This window comes from Petromyzon marinus, chromosome 1 (genome assembly GCF_048934315.1).
Source record: "Petromyzon marinus isolate PM22_M1 ecotype Great Lakes invasive population chromosome 1, UKy_Petmar_22M1.pri1.0, whole genome shotgun sequence".
In the NCBI taxonomy this organism is placed as follows: Eukaryota; Metazoa; Chordata; class Hyperoartia; order Petromyzontiformes; family Petromyzontidae; genus Petromyzon; species Petromyzon marinus.
The window spans coordinates 9812497-9828628 of NC_133667.1; positions in this window are offsets into that span (position 1 = coordinate 9812497).

Consider the following 16132-nt stretch of genomic DNA (forward strand, 5'->3'; position numbering starts at 1 on the left):
TGGAAATCAATGTGACTTCTGCTGTTGCCTTTGAGAGATCAGTTCAGATATGCGTGGCTTCACCTTGACAAGTGCCACTCTCATGTCATTTTCACAGCAAAGTCTGTTCCTTTTCTTCGTTTTTATGTCCAGCATCCTCGAAAAGGATTGCTCACAAAGATATGTTGTAACAAATGGTATAAAAAAATCCAGGGCTTTCTTAGCAATAACTGGATACTTGTTCATTTGTCGACACCAAAACGTTGAGAGCGTTGTTGTTCTGAAGAGTTGCTGTTGAACCTGGCTCTGCTGAATTTCAATGATTTCGTCGAGGAATTCATCATTGGCATCTGCTGTTTCAACAGCAAACGTGAACGGCTGTCTCACCCATGCTGGATATGACTCTCTTGTAGGGAAATATCCGTCGAGAGACTTTGCAAGCTCATCTAAGTGCATGGCAATTGTTTGCTTCAGTTCCGTGGATACAGAAATATCTCCGATTCCAGACACATCTTCGATCTTACTTGCACAGTCGTCCAGAAGCGGGAAGTTTGCGAAGTTATTGTTCTCTGTTCGTCGTTTCCATAACGGTAGCTTTTTTTGAAAAGCCTTCAGGTGTTCTTCCGCTTCCATGATATTGACTCCACCACCCTGCATCTGCTGATTGAGATGATTGAGAGCTGCGAATATATCAGCCATGTACGCTAAAATGAGAATGAACTCAGGATTTTTGAAGCAATCTGCATGGCAGTGTTGGTGCTCTTGCAAAAACAGGGCTAATTCCACACGCATGGCAAAAACACGATTCAGCACCTGTCCCCGGGATAACCACCGAATATTAGAATGGAGCAGAAGTACCTCAAATTCAGAGCCCATTTCTTTACACAGCTCACTGAAGATGCGGTGCCTCAGAGCACTTTTTCGCACATAGTTCACACATTCCACCACAGTTTTTAATACTTCTGTCATTTTTGGAGGTAAAGTTTTTGTTGCCAACGCATGCCTGTGCAGAATACAATGCGTCACAATGATGTGTGGTGCATCGGCCTTTACTAGCGCACCAAAACCAGACTTTCTTCCCAGCATGACTGGAGCTCCGTCCGTACAAACTGCAGAAACCATATCCCATGAAAGATTGTTGTCTCTGAAGAAGTCATCCACAAGCTTCTTCACATCGGCTGCCTTCGTTGTTGTTGTAAGAGGCTTACAAAATAAAAACTCTTCTTTTATCATGTCGTCTTTCACATAGCGTACAAAAACAGCAAGCTGGCTTAGATCAGAAACGTCTGTGGTTTCGTCGAGTTGAAGGCTGAATTTTGCCGGGCTTGAAATCAGATCCGCGACTACTTGAGCCAAGATGTCTTTACTCATGTCTTCTATTCTGTCACTGACGGTGTCATTTGAAAGGGGAATTTGGGATAATTTACCTTCGGCCGCTGTTCCGAGTATCAGATTCGCCATCTTTAATGCAGCTGGTTTCACAAGTGTTTCACCAATGGTGTGTGGCTTGCCCTGCTTTGCGATCAGGTAAGCAACTTCGTACGATGCTGTCAGGATCGGTTTGTTAACAGGTACAAATCCAAGAGCAGGCAGAGTGGCCCTTTCATCGAATCTGGCTCTCTTCACCCTGAATTCAGCAAGTGTTGTGTTCTTGTATTCCCCGTCTCCATGCAGCTTCAGGAAGTGTTCCTTTAGTTTTGCCGGTGCAAGACTAGAGTTGCTCAACTTGGCGTTGCAAATCATGCAGATAGGACGCTCGCTCCCATCACGTTCCGTGATACATGAGAATCCATGTTGTACATATTCGTCCGACCACTTTCTTCTTTTGCCCGCCATAGTTAGTATGGATAAAATATTAAAGAAATCACACGACGTACGACAACAACAGTCACACGTTGACTACTGAGTGCGCACTAAATTCCCCGCAGCGCTGATTGGCCAAGCAGTGTAGCATGATCATCTGCAGCCAGTGATGGCCAAGCGGGCCGTGTGTGTCATCACAAATTTACACAATAATTCAAGTGTGTCCGGACCTCCGTGGCGGGGGCTCTGCCGAACCCCTGAGATCGACTCACCGAACCCCTGGGGTTCGATCGAACCCAGGTTAAGAACCACTGCTCTAGGGTTTGGTGTTACATGTTATTTATGTAGTTTATTGTAAAAATTCGGTCACAGTCCTTGTGATCACTGTTACGTTGCAATTATGGCTTTATTTTTCGGTGATTTGGAAAAGTTTTTTGGTTTGGACATGTTTGTTTTGTTGTTGTACGGAGTTAGACTGATGGCCTTAATCTAAGTTTTTGTGGTTGTTATTGTTGTTGTTTAACTTGCATCCCACTGGGATTTTTTGCACACAGCGTTGGTGTACAGTCCTTTTTTCAGGAATATTTTTGCTCTTTTTTTTTTCCATGGATTTTCTGTTTGCACAGTCACATAGTCACTTTAAGATGTTTTTATTGTTCGTGTTTTTGTTTGTTGTGGTTGCACCCGATTCAAGAGCTGGATGGCTCACAGGGCTATACCAAAATAAACTGAACTGAACTGAAAACATCGTTTCTGGGCCGATTAACGTCCTGTTGATCCCTTTCTCATATGCTGCGACAAGGTACAATTTCCACATTTTGCGTTGGAGATGAACTCAGCATAATTTTCTACATTGTGTCGTGTACGTTTACACTGCATGCATACTTGATTGGTGCAAAGTTATATTCATTTGTCTGAGCCTTTGGTCTTGAAAGCAGCCCAGAACATTGCTGGGTCGTTGGTCAACTGTCAAGGCATCCATTCTATATCAGCAATTGTTATTGCATATAAAATATCTTACTTTTTTATGGGAATTAAGCAATATGTGTTTCCAGTTTGTGATCATTATTCATATATTTGAAACACGATATATGGGAAAGTAACTTTCAGAAATAATAATATCTCAGTCTCTGAAACCTGACATCAGGCAAATAACGTGATACAGCCTTTGACCATGAATTAGTATCAGTGACAGCAAGCACTATGACCACTTGCTGACCCTGTCAGTTCCATGGATGGCTGGAGTGAAGTTGCCTTCACTACTGTATAGCTGTTTATTTTGTGAATTAGTATTAAATATGTAATTATAAATGTAACGGGTCCAACCCATTGTGCTGTACGAATGAATTGTGGTACAAGGGCCCGCTGAGTTAAGGGATGAACAGAGAGAACGTGATAAAGGGCGCATTGGCGTCAGTTGTTGCTGGGCAGAAGTGGACTCAGGTGCATAATCTTTATGAGAGTTACAAGTGTTTTTCATTACGGTTAGAACCATAGAGCTAATACTTTTCTGTATCCACCTTTCAGGGGTAGATAAAAATGTAATGATTCTTTCAACGTGAATTACCTACAGTGAGGGAGAAGCATATTTGATCCCCTGCTGATTTTGTACTTTTGCCAACTGACAAAGAAATGATCAGTCTATAATTTTAATGGTAGGTTTATTTGAACAGTGAGAGACAGAATAACAACAACAAAATCCAGAAAAACGCATGTCAAAAATGTTATAAATTGATTTGCATTTTAATGAGGGAAATAAGTTTTTGACCGCTTCTAAATCAGATTTCTGGCTCCCAGGTGTCTTTTATACAGGTAACGAGCTGAAATTAGGAGCACACTCTTAAAGGGAATGCTCCTAATCTCAGTTTGTTATCTGTATAAAATACACCTGTCCACAGAAACAATCAATCAATCATATTCCAAACTCTCCACCATGGCCAAGACCAAAGAGCTCTCCAAGGATGTCAGGGACAAGAGTGTAGACCTACACAAGGCTGGAATGGGCTACAAAACCATTGCCAAGCAGCTTGGTGAGAAGGTGACAACAGTTGGTGCGATTATTCGCAAATGGAAGAAACACAAAAGAACTGTCAATCTCCCTCGGCCTGGGGCTTCATGCAAGATCTCACCTCGTGGAGTTGCAATGATCATGAGAATGGTGAGGAATCAGCCCAGAACTACACGGGAGGATCTTGTCAATGATCTCAAGGCAGCTGAGACCATAGTCACCAAGAAAACAATTGGTAACACTACGCCGTGAAGGACTGAAAACCTTCAGCGCCTGCACGGTCCCCCTGCTCAAGAAAGCACATATACATGTCCGTCTGAAGTTTGCCAATGAACATTTGAATGATTCAGAGGATAACTGGGTGAAAGTGTTGTGTTCAGATGAGACCAAAATGTAGCTCTTTGGCATCAACTCAACTCGCCGTGTTTGGAGGAGGAATGCTGCCTATGACCCCAAGAACACCATCCCGACCGTCAAACATGGAGGTGGAAACATTATGCTTTGGGGGTGTTTTTCTACTAAGGGGACAGGACAACTTCACTGCATCAAAGGGACGATGGACAGGGCCATGTACCGTCAAATCTTGGGTGAGAACCTCCTTCCCTCAGCCAGGGCATTGAAAATGGGTCGTGGATGGGTATTCCAGCATGACAATGACCCAAAACACACGGCCAAGGCAACAAAGGAGTGGCTCAAGAAGAAGCACATTAAGGTCCTGGAGTGGCCTAGCCAGTCTCCAGACCTTAATCCCATAGAAAATCTGTGGAGGGAGCTGAAGGTTCGAGTTGCCAAACGTCAGGCTCGAAACCTTAATGACTTGGAGAAGATCTGCAAAGAGAAGTGGGACAAAATCCCTCCTGAGATGTGTGCAAACCTGGTGGCCAACTACAAGAAACGTCTGACCTCTGTGATTGCCAACAAGGGTTTTGCCACCAAGTACTAAGTCATGTTTTGCAGAGGGGTCAAATACTTATTTCCCTCATTAAAATGCATATCAATTTATAACATTTTTGACATGTATTTTTCTTGATTTTGTTGTTGTTATTCTGTCTCTCACTGTTCAAATAAACCTACCATTAAAATTATAGACTGATCATTTCTTTGTAAGTGGGCAAACGTACAAAATTAGCAGGGGATCAAATACTTTTTTCCCTCACTGTAATGAAGATAACATTTTAAGTTATAAATATTAGAAACCGCTGCAACACAGTCTTATTTGTGCCTCGGGGAAGTCTCAGGCGGCTGTTATTGCGATTAGCTTCGCATTTTAGCCACGCCGTTTGAAACCCATTTGCTACTCCGTGTGTGCAATATTCATCTGCTGTATTAATTTTCTCATTCCACCAAGGTCCTCCACGTGTCATGTAAAACAACTTATGGCCGAATGTTTCTTATTCATGTAAACAAATAAAATCGATCAAATGAAATCATCACCAATCTTTTCCCGCACGTTCCTGTGCATTCTTGGCCAGTTTATTCTTCTAAGCCTTGGCTGCTGTCAGAAATTCTGTCGTCTGCACTCCCATAGTGTACGCACTCACGAACTGCGTTAACAGTGGTCTTATATAGCTGCCTTTGCCAAAAATCCTCTATGATTCGATTATTTGCATATTCAAGGGGCGGAGCATCCACACTTCCACGATCCACTCTCTCGTGTGCATCGGAATATTCAAACAAAAGTGGTCGATATTCGTAAAAAAATGGGTTGCATATTTCCTTTAATCAAGAAGAGAATGATACCTATTGGAAATAATTTGAGACTGAATGCGCACACTATTGAATACATCTGCAAAGGACAATACATTCAAACAATCCATGTCACTTTGACTTAGAGGTTTTAAATGATACTGGATATATTTTAATTGAAAATGTGTGATTGGAAAAGTGTGCAAATACAGCGTTAATCAGCCATTCCCCAATGAGGTGTTTTCCATTGACTGAGTTCACCTATTAGCACCCTCACTCCACCAAAAGCTCTCCCAATGAGCTTCTCACCCCGTTTACACCGTACCCCCCAAAAAGTGACATCCTTTCGATGCGTCTGCTTTGTGTAGAAGGGTGGTTGACGGTGCGTCGCGCGCAAAACCACACCAGGAGAGCCCAACAATAATTGGGGTGTAAAGTATATTATGGAAACCGATGGCCAAGGGGACAACCCACCACGTGTGACCCATGCAATAATGTATGGAAAAATATATGAACAGTGAATTTCCACCGAGTCTGGAATTCGGTCCCCCAATCCGATTGCATTCATTCTCTTTCCCCAAGCTAAATCCACGAGGCTACCTACACTTCTGTTTTGCCATGGTGCCTCAGGTGTCCTTGTGTTGCCTTTCACAACACCCTTAGGAGTAAGATGTGTGTGCAATACCCTCTCTTCCCCATGCTTTGAAAATGTGGGCCCGTTTACATGGATACCTGCACCAGCTATCAACATTAAGGTTGCCCTGTCGACGATGAACCCTGTGTTTAACCAGACTGGATTGTATGGAGAACTCTCGGATAACTTTCCTATTAGTGAGCTCCTCTGGAGGTAAAGATGTACTGGCTCGGTCATTTGGCATGACCAGCCATTGCATGTCCAAACAACTCCTATTTCGATAGAAAGAGTCGGATAAATGGGCATGGCACAGGCTAGAGAGAAAATGGGCTCATGTGCTACAGGATTTGGAGCAGATTGTACTTGGTGATGACTGGCACCTGTGGTGTGAATATTGTGTGTGTATATATTTGTGTTTGAGTGCAGTCGGCATGAGTGTGTGTAGTCTGTATGGGTGTTTGTGTAAAATTAATAAATCCCACACATGCTCACTCTCCCCCAACTGCAGGTGAGGAACAACACACATACATGCAAAAAATAAACTCAGCAATTTGTTTATTATGCAAAATAACATCAATAGTTCTTAAATAAGGTGCACTGTGGTCGTCTTGTTCTCGGTCACCATGAAAATTAATTATAATTTGAGTTCGGTAACTGACATAGGTTGACAATTGTAGACCGGTGTTGTATTAATTAGGACTCATCGCTACAGTATAGCACCAATACTTACTGCTGCGAAGTCTGCGTCTGGGAACCACATATCTAAAACCCATATTTTCTGGAAGTGCTGGTGTTTTTTTGCATAAAGCACAAAAACTGGGCACTTTTTTACACGTTTTTGTGTTGCTATTTGAAACGTATGGTTTCCCAGCCCGCACTAATTTTCTGTGATGTTTTTTTTCATAATTTACAGACTGATTGCGGGTGGAGAACTGAGTTTTAGTGTGGCAGATAGAGTTGTAGGTGGGACATCAACCATGACATTTCACGGGCATATTATCGTGCTGCATTCATTATTGTCAAGTTATACCAACTACTTCGTGCAGGCTGTAGTAACAGCACGAAGACTATCAGACACAACTTAGTCCAAAAAGCAGGTTACGTAGATGATGCTCACTCTCAATGATATTTAAACAGAAATGTTCATGTAAAAATAAATACATTTTGACCAAATTATGAGGATCACACAATGCACGGTGGCTACTTTTCATGTAATTTGCAAATCCACGACCAAAGAGAACACATTTGTCAATTTCCATCTCGCCATAGCTTCTGCTCAATATGATCAGAGATTTCTGCAAGGACGTTCGTAGCCGTGTCAGAATAAAAGGTAAAGGAGCAACACTGCAATTTCTTGCGCATGCCACTGCTGCTGGAAGAGCCCCTTTAGAAGGCATTTGGTCTAATCTTCCACGCTGGACATGTGTTATTGGAAAAGGTGGGAGTACCCACGATTTATGATTCCCACAGGACCTGCCTTACAGACTAACTGTGGTGTACCCATTTACACTGCTGGGATGACAGGTGGGGGGATCTAAGACACTTGCCCATTGTCTCACCTGTCGTGCCCAGGAGATCGAACCAGTGACCGCTGGATTACAAGTGCTGTAACCAATACACCATGGCATCATCCAGCTGTAGCAATACCGGAATAATAATACTAATAATACTAACACTGTATAGTACTTTATAAGTTTCGATTTAAAGCTTTCGTGACTGCAGGGATTCATCTTCTTGGTTCTTTCGGTAAAGTCACGTAGAATGGAAACAAAGTAATAAAATAAAACATAATAAAATACAATTCTCACGACGTTTCGGCCACAACACAAGTAGCCTTCTCCAGGTGAAGTAACAGAACTGTCGGGACGACAGCGCTTTGTTTCCATTCTACGTGACTTTACTTTATAAGTGTTTCTATATGTCTCCGTGTCTCTCTGGCTCTGTGTCTGTGTGTCTCGCTGACTTTGTGTGTATTCGTGTTGGTGTCTCTTCTTGTTTCTGTGCGTGTATTCGTCCGACTTGTCTGCTTATAAAAGCATGTGTCGCCCGCACATTTGCTTTGATTTCTGCGCATGTTTTGTCACGAAAGATGTTTGCCGATGAGAGGGTGATGACTCATAAATCGCGGATAAAATAGAGGAAAGGGGGCATGGATCGTCGGAGTCGAGGGTGAAAGCGCCGTGGATGAGAGTTCCCCTGTTCAGTATTCATATGCCAAGTTAAAATATTTGTCAAATATAATTATTTTTCAATCTCCAGCTCTCAACCCCTCCATCTCTCTGGCCGCTCTGAAGAAGGGTCATTGCCCTAAACGTCACCTATTTTATTGACACTGTATTTCCTTGTAAGACCACAGTGTTATTGATGCACATGTTGAGTTTTTTGTTTGTTATGTATGTATACTGTTTGATTTTTTTAAGGGAAGTCATGCAAGACCTGCAAGGTATACAGCTCACATTCTTGCTCCAAATACAGTGATTTACTGGTGGTTCAGATGTTTTGTGACCCTCCAATTAATTAACCCCTACAATGTGTTTCCTTTGCATTTCTGCTTCAAATCAGAAATAATCAGAATCAGAAAGGGTTTTATTCGCCATGTAAGTTCACACCGACACGGAATTTACTTTGGCAGGATGGTGCATACATTCAACATATAGGAATCTAAAATCTTAAATAAGTTTTAAACAAGTCTTACTATAATAAGGGTTAAAAGTCTAACACCAAGGGGCTGAAGTATATAAAATTTAATAAATATCGAATATAAAATAGCTTTAAGATATAATTTAAAAATAAAAAATACAAATAGGGTAACATAGTTAATATCGGCAAGGTGTCGTTATGTAGATCAAATGTTAAAAACAGTGTTAGCCCTTGGCCTTGTTTAACAGGCCAGCAGCAGATGGGAAGAAACTGTTTTATTGGCGTGAGGTTTTGGTCCTGATGGACCGAAGCCTTCTGCCGGAGGGGAGTAGCTGAAACAGAGAGTGTCCAGGGTGGGAGAAATCGGCCATAATCTTCCTCGCTCGCCTCATGGACCTTGTCGTGTGCAGGTCCTCGAGGGTTGGTAGATTGCAGGCAATTACCTTCTCAGCAGTGAGGATGATACGCTGCAGTCTGCTCTTGTCCTTGGCAGTGGCAGCAACGTACCAGACGGTTATGGAGGAGGTGAGGATGGATTCAATGATTGCTGTATAGAATTGCACCATCATTGTCTTTGGCAGGTTGAATTTCTTCAGCTGCCGTAGAAAGTACATCCTCTGTTGAGCTTTCTTGGTGAGGGAGCTGATGTTCAATTCCCACTTGAGGTCCCGGGAGAGAATAGTGCCCAGGAAGCGGAAGGACTCTACAATTTTGACTGGGGAGTCTAACAGGGTGATGGGGGTGAGTGGTGCTGTATTCTTCCTGAAGTCCACAACCATCTCAACTGTCTTTAGAGCATTTAGCTCTAAGTTGTTCTGGCTACACCAGGTCACCAGATTGTCAGCTTCCCACCTATAGTCAGACTCATCCCCACCAGAGATCAGCCCAATGAGGGTGGTGTCATCCGCAAACTTCAATAGTTTGACGGACAGATGATTGGAGGTGCAGCTGTTGGTATACAGGGAGAAGAGCAGAGGGGAAAGGATGCAGCCCTGAGGAGTTCCGGTGCTGATGGACCTGGAGTCAGAGACTTGTGTTCCCAGCTTAACGCAATGCTTCCTGTCAGACAGGAAGTCTGTGATCCATTTACAGGTGGTGTATGGCACGTTCAGCTGGAAGAGCTTGTCCTGAAGCAGGGCAGGGATGATGGTGTTGAAGGCAGAGCTGAAGTCCACAAACAGGATCCTGGCGTAGGATGCTGGGGCGTCCAGATGCTGTAGGGTGAAGTGGAGGGCCATGTTAACTGCATCGTCCACAGACCTGTTGGCTCTGTAGGCAAACTGAAGGGGGTCCAGGAGAGGGTCTGTGATGGCTTTGAGGTGTGCCAGGACCAGGCGCTCAAAAGACTTCATTACCACAGATGTAAGGGCGACCGGTCTGTAATCATTTAGTCCTGTTGGCCTTAGCTTTTTGGGCACAGGGATGATGGTGGAGGACTTGAGACAGGCTGGTACATGGCATGTCTCCAGGGAGGTGTTAAAGATGTTGGTGAACACCGGAGACAGCTGGTCAGCGCAGTGCCTGAGGGTGGCTGGAGAGACAGAGTCCGGCCCGGCTGCTTTGCGTGGATTCTGCCTCTTGAAAAGTCTATTAACTTCTCCCTCCTGAAAGGAGATAGTCGTCTCTGTAGTATTGGTGGGGGATGGGGCCTCTTGGGTTGGAAGGGGTGGTTCAGGACAGTCCAATTGTCTTTCAAATCTACAGTAGAACTCGTTCAGGTCGTTGGCTAGGCGGGAGTCGTTAGTGGTGTGGGGGGCTCTGGGTTTGTAGTTGGTGATCTGCCTGAGCCCTCTCCAGACAGAAGCAGCGTCGTTTGTAGAGAACTGGTGTTTTAGTCTCTCTGAGTACAGTCGTTTAGCCTCTCTCACCGCTTTGCTAAACCTGTTCTTCGACTCCTTGAATCTGTCTCTATCTCCACTCCTAAACGCTTCCTCCTTCTCCAACCTCAACCTTCTGAGCTTTGCTGAGAACCAGGGCTTATTGTTGTTAAAGTTCACCCTGGTACGTGTTGGGATACAGCAGTCCTCACAGAAGCTGATGTAGGGCGTCACAGCCTCTGTGAGTTCATCCAGACTATTGGTAGCAGTCGTGAACATATCCCAGTCAGTACAGTCTAAGCACGCCCGCAAATCTTCCACAGCCTCACTGGTCCACTGTTTAGATGTCCTCACAGCAGGTTTACAGAGTTTCAGTTTCTGCCTGTATGCAGGAATCAGGTGGACCATGGCATGGTCAGAGTGTCCTAGTGCTGCTCGGGGGACGGCGTGGTAGGCTCTACTGACTGTAGTGTAGCAGTGATCCAGAGTGTCCCCTTCTCTGGTTGGGCATTTAATGAATTGTATGTATTTGGGGAGTTCGTGGCTGAGATTACCTTTGTTAAAGTCGCCAAGTACGATAACCAACGAATCTGGATTTCCTCGCTCCACATTCAGAATCTGATCGGCGAGCATGCGTTGGGCCTCTTTAACCTGAGGACAAGGCGGCAAATAAACTCCGACCAAAATGAGCGACGCGAACTCGCGAGGCGAGTAAAACGGTTTACAGGTTATAAAAATTGATTCAAGGAGTGGAGAACAATGTTGCAGAATCACTGTGACATCTACACACCAGCCACTGTTAATGTAAAAACAAATACCACCGCCTTTCGTCTTGCCGGAGAGTGCTATGTCACGATCCGATCTTACAAGATGGAATCCTGCTAGTTGTAGCGAAGTGTCCGGAATCAAATCACACAGCCATGTTTCCGTGAAGCACAATGCAGAAGCTGAAAGAAAGTCTTTGTTTTTTACCATCAGTAGCTGAAGTTCATCCATTATGTTGTACAGTGAACGTACGTTGGAGAGGAAAAAGCTCGGAAGCACTGTTCGGATCCCGCGTCTGCGTAGCCGTACTAGAGCCCCCGACCGTTTACCCCTTCGGCGGCGTTTCGTTGCTTGAGCAAAGCCTAGCGCGGCATTGACTAGAATGCCTACTAATTCTGCCGATGGAAGCAGAAAAGTAGGAATTAAATCCACAGGAGTTGTTTCCCTGATATTTAAAAGCTCGTCTCTTGTTAGAGAACTCCGAAAATCTTGGCAAAACACTGAATTGACGATTTAGTCGATACATAAATGGTGATCACAAGACATCTGGACCATCACCCTGCAGTGTTTCCAGTTTGACCACTTCTCTGTCCTCTGGACAGTCCGGTCCCTTCACCTGATGAAGGCCACTTGTATTGTGGCCGAAACGTCGTGATTTTTTTACCTACGTGACTTTACCGAATAGAACCAAAGAGTATGGATCCTTGCAGTCACGAAAGCTTTAAATCTAGAATAGACAATGAATCGCACAGAATGAGGAATTTGCAAAGGAGTTGCGGTCGCCGTTTTTCGAGATTGCTGGATGTCGTTAGTCTAAAAACTCGCACGGTACATTCATCTTCGTCTACATGTACTTTTAAGAGACATTAACAGTGTTTAATAGTTAAGTGTTTTACACTTATAACCACTGGTGATCGAGCTGGGGTTTCTTCTGTAGAAATATTGATGGGCCACAAGGCGTATTTGCATTATTTGACAGTGAAGTATCTCTAAAGCAAAGCTACATAACAGCGATATTCATCGTTAGCTTCGTGCTCCACCATTTTGACACCAAGTTTGAAACGATGCAACCAAACCAAGTGACAGCAATGACGCTGATCTCTGGCATCATCTTTCTTACATTCATCTCAATGGTGAGTGTGTAATACAGTTTATACCAACTACGAGAAGACGCTTTCTACTCATCAGCTGCTCCTAATATATTTCGTTATCAAACATTGCCTCCCATCATCTCCCCAAGCCTCTGATCACCATTGACATCAAGCCGATGGCAAGTGTCGCTATTTCCCTTCGGCTGCCCAAATGGTCTTTTCTCTCACAACCACCCGTGATTTTTCTCTGTTGCTTCTCAATGGCACTCAATGGGAGGTTGCCACTTATTTTGGGCTGGTCTAAATATATAAAACATACGCGATGAGGTCTTTAATTTTCGTTTGCTGCTCCTTCAGTTTCGGCTAGCCTGTTTCTTGCCGTTAATGTTTCAGATGTTTTAACTATTTAAGAACTAAATATTTCCATCTTCACTATTGTGTATATTTGCATAACACCTCTCTTTCACTGTATATATGAATACTCTTAATGTCATCATAACCTTTAGGCCTCCGCAACCATCACAATGCAGGGTAAAACATAAATCTTGGGATAACACAGAATCTGAATTTGTATTTATCCTGGAGGAATCCGAAGAGCTATGAAGCTCTTTTTTACAGATGTCCAGTACCTATGAGGCAGGTAACACGAACTGTTGAACGGCAAATATTGTTAAATAAAAATATCTATGATGGATAAAAAAAAACGTAAGACCAGCTTTTCAAACCCAACAAAACCATAATATCACAAACATTAGGATATCACATTGCTTCTCTATGTCACTGCTACATAGCAGGCTGTCGCACAACCTTACTAGAAGCAGCAGCAAATCCATTGACAATGGAAGCATATTAATTTGTTTACGAGTTTCAAGACAGAAAATCTGTCAAGCATAGCTGGACATCGTGTATCACGTGTGTTGGGATATAATTTGTGGGAAAGTCCAATAATATTGTGCTTAATTCACAAAACACTAAATCTTGACTTAACTCTTTCGTGACTGCAGGAATTCATATTCTTTGGGTATTTCGGTAAAGTCACGTAGATAGGTTCAAAGAAAATAACAAAATATATATGACGTTTCGCATTCTGATGAAGGTTGCTTGTGTTACGATCGAAACGTTGTCGATTTTTTGTTATTTTCTTTGAACCTATCTACGTGACTTTACCGAAAGACCCAAAGAATAATCACAAAGCACTCTTTCAAGAACTGCCTCAATATGAGTTTGACCTCCTCACACAGCCACGCTTTCGGCAAAAACTCTTGGAGTTTTGGTTTTTTTGGTCCTTGGCCCTCAGATTTGGAACGCTCTGCCTGAAACCCGACTATACAAGACCACCGAGTAGTAAAAATTAATTATTTCCTATGATGTGGTAAATAAACTAGAGATATTTTTATGTACAGCACTCTGAAGCCCTTTGTTGAAACTGGTGCGGCTTATAAAACGTAAAATAATAATTAACATAGAGCAATACCTCGGTTAATGAAGAAAATTCGTTCCATGACGTCACTTCGTTATAAGAAACTTTGTTACCAGAGGTAGATATAGCAAATAACGTATTGGGATGCGTTCCAAGACTTCAGAGAAGGCGGTACAATAGGATAGCATGGCCGCACAGTCGCCTTTACTTTGTCTGCTTGGTTTTAAATTATCTTTAAGGTGGACTGCACGAACCCTAACGAACGCACCACTTCAATGTCATATCTCCCACCTCTACCCTCGTTATGATCTGCATTTTCGTTTTCAAAGAGATGGATTGACGTACTTTTTGCCCAGTAAGGCCACTTGGATTCGACCAGGGGTCAACAACTTTTCAAAGAAGAAGAGCCATTCTTTATGTTTTTGTCTTTGACCAAAATAATTCGAGAGCCACATCACACGCAGAGCTACTTGTACACAAAACAACAGTTTACAAATTCTGACTTAAACAAAATATGTGATGGAATAAACTGCGTCTATTTAGCGCTTGTCCCCCTGAGTTATTTTTAACACTGTACATTTTGTTGTCACCAAGACAATCTATAGTGACCAATTCCCTGTCGTATTTAATACATTGTTAATTAATTGTCTGTGTATTAAGTTACGTTTAAGATTGTCGTCTGCCCGCAAGGGGGCAGCCAAAGAGCTGTAAGAGGGAAGCCAAAGAGCTGCATGCGAGCCCGGAGCCGCAGGTTGCCGACCCCTGTGCTCGATGGTCATTTGTATAACATAATGTGGGGGTAATCAAATGTTTTTGTCTCTGCAAAAAAAAAGATACAATTTAATCAATACGAGAACCTCCAGGTGTAGCAGGCTGGAGAGAGAGACTCTAGAAACTCTTTCCTGATTGGCTACTGATAATGTAATCAAACCCCACTCAGTTGAGTTCACAGGGCGCATTTGAAATGTCACTCTTTTGAATCGCTTCGCATGATTTCAGAAGATATATACTACTACAAACTTTCGTGACTGCAGGAATTCATATTCTTGGGTCTTTCGGTAAAGCCACGTAGATAGGTCCAAAGAAAACAACAAAAAATAACAAAAGACCACGACGTCTCGATCGCAACACAAGCGGTCGTCTCTAGGACGACCGCTTGTGTTGCGATTGAGTCCCCACGACTACCACTTGTGTTGCGATCGAGACGTCGTGGTTTTTTGTTATTTTTTGTTTGTTTTCTTTGGACCTATCTATGTGACTTTACCGAAAGCCTCAAGAATATAATAATACGTATGAATACTCGTAAGATGTCATCCTAACCTTTGGGGCTCCGCAACCATCACAATGCAGGGTGGGTAAAACATAAATCTTGGGATAACAGAATCTGATTATTTATTTATCCTGGAGGAATCCGATGAGCTATGAAGCTCTTTTTCACAGATGTCCAGTACCTATAAGGCAGGTAACACGATCTGTAGTTAAATAATATCTCTATGACTGATAGAACAAACTCTGTAAAAAAGTAAGGCTCGATTTTAAAATCCAATAAAAGCAGGTGACAAATTCTGACTTAAACAAACATTTTATGTAATAAACTACGTCTATTTAGTTTTTGCCCCTCTTAGTTATTCTTTAACAGTGTTGGTCATTTTGTTGTCACAGAGACAATCTATAGTGACCCATTCCCAGTCGTATATATAAAAAAAAATGTTAATTATCTTTGCGTTAAATACAGGAATCGTAATGCTATACAGTACTTTATATGTGTATCTGTGTATCTCCGTGTCTCTCTGACTCCGTGTCTGTGTCTTTGTTTTTGACTCAAAGTTTTTGTGTCTTCGTGTCGATGTTTTTCTTGGTTTCCGTGCGGGTATTCGTGTGTGTCTGAATCTCATGATTTAAGTGTCGCCCGCGCATTTGCAATGATCATGGCGCATGTTTTGCTACAAAAGATGTTTGCCGATAATCGCGGGTGAGAACAACTCATAAATCGCGGATAAACGAGAGGAAAAAAGGGTTATTGGTAATAGTCGGAGTCGAGGGTCAAAGCGCCATGGATAAGAGTTCCCCTTTACAGTATTCAAATGCCAAGTTAAAACATTTTTTTCAAAGAGAATTGCATTATCTTCTTTGGTTATTTTGGTAAAGTCACGTAGAATGAGAATAAAATAAGAAATTGATAAACTAAAATAACACAATAATATTCTCACGACGTTTCGGCCACAACACAAGCGGCCTTCATCAGGTGAAGGGACGAGACTGTCTGGTAGGACAGCGCTGGAGTGAAAG